Source organism: Lynx rufus, unplaced genomic scaffold (genome assembly GCF_022079265.1).
Source record: "Lynx rufus isolate CCGP_SWC_20201006 ecotype Redwood Valley unplaced genomic scaffold, mLynRuf1.p SCAF_2, whole genome shotgun sequence".
NCBI classification, from domain to species: Eukaryota; Metazoa; Chordata; class Mammalia; order Carnivora; family Felidae; genus Lynx; species Lynx rufus.
In genome coordinates, this window is record NW_025814834.1 from 184394390 (window position 1) to 184396018 (window position 1629).

Genomic DNA, 1629 nt, shown 5'->3' on the forward strand with positions numbered 1-1629 from the left:
TGCCAGCACCACACTCCTCTGTTAGAGTCGCTCACCACTCCACTGGACTTTGAGGCGCTCCTGGCTTCGTTCCTTTCCTGTAATGATTAAACAGCCCCAAGGGCCATTAGCTGCTGAGAAAGCTCTGAGCCCCACTGGCATGGAAAGTCCTGGTCCCCTTTTCTCCAAGCTGCCACCCCATCCTCTGCAGGACTCTCTCGCTTTCCCTGCCCCCAGTACACACACACACACACACACACACACACACACACACGTGCACACACTCATGCACACCGTGTATACTCCCACCCCTGAGAAGAGCAGGAGGAGGAAAGGAGAGTTGTAGAATTCAGCAGCTGGGAGGGACTTCAGAAGTTGAGATATTTAAGCTCTGGCTTATGTGGAGGGGAAACTGAGGCCCAGGGAGGGAAGGGTCATACGGGCAAGAAAGGTGGAGCTGGGCCTGGAGTCCAGGTTTCTTAGGAGTGAGTTCAATGCAATTTTCCTTGCTCCCGGTGGGAGGGGGACAAGGGAGGAGAAGGGGAAGGGGTCTGCTGCTACCTGGGCAAAGCCTCCATCGTCAAGTGCTCCCACCTCCAATCCCCGACCCCCAGGTGTCATTTTGCCTTTTTTTTTTTTTTTTTTTTTTACGGTATAGGAAACTGAGTCCTGAGAAGAGATATGTTTATTCCAAGCCACAAAGTGGGGCAGGAATTCACACTCCTGCCCTGTGCTGTGACAGATGAGTGATCCTGGGAAGGACACGGAGCACGCCGGATCCAGGGAAGACCAGCTGCCCCAGGGCCCAGGCAGACTGCTAGTCCCAGCAGCCCAGCCCACTGAGCTGCAGAGTGACCATGGACAGGTCACTAAGTGACTCCAGACCTGGGGTCCCGTCAGCGTGGCCTATACCCTGCCCACCTCGCAGGGCCAGTGAGTGCCGGTCCTCCTATCCTCCCCTCTGGAAGTTACCCTTAGGGTTCCACTGCCCACACGCCCTGTCCCCCAGCCCCATCCTCACAGACGCCCGATGCCAAGCCCTCACCCTGCACATTTTACCTAACCTAAACCAGCAGGCTGGGCCCATAGCAGCCATCCCTCTGATGCATCTGAGACCCATCTGTTAGCCAGCCAGACATCTTAGCAGCCCAGAGCCAAGAGAGTGCCAGGAAGGAAGTGAGAGAGGTTTTGAAACCTTCAGAATAGACGCTGTGAAGCTTATACATGAAGGCCACCCGCTGACGCATCGGTGAGCCCCAGATCCCCCACTCAGGGCCTGTCTTGTTTTGCTTCGCCTAGAGTGTTATTTTGTGCTGCAGCTCACAGCAAATTAAAAACAACAACTTAACAGTGGGAGAGAGACTGCCAGAGGCGTGCAGGGCATTGCAGGGCCATGGGGGGCAGAGGGGGACGGCCACTGATGGGCGCACAGCACATGGGCGTCCTGATAACCAGGGAAAGTGGAAAGGATGACGTAAGAGAGGCCAAATTAGAGCGAACAACCTAGGAATCAGGCTCCATCAATTCTCAGCAGAGGCCATTCCTGAACGGCAGCTGAGGATTCATATGCAAAGCAATGACCCAGAATCACTGAGGAAAGATCGCAGCGTGCCCATTATGGATTTTCTACTTAGCATGGATTATGAAATC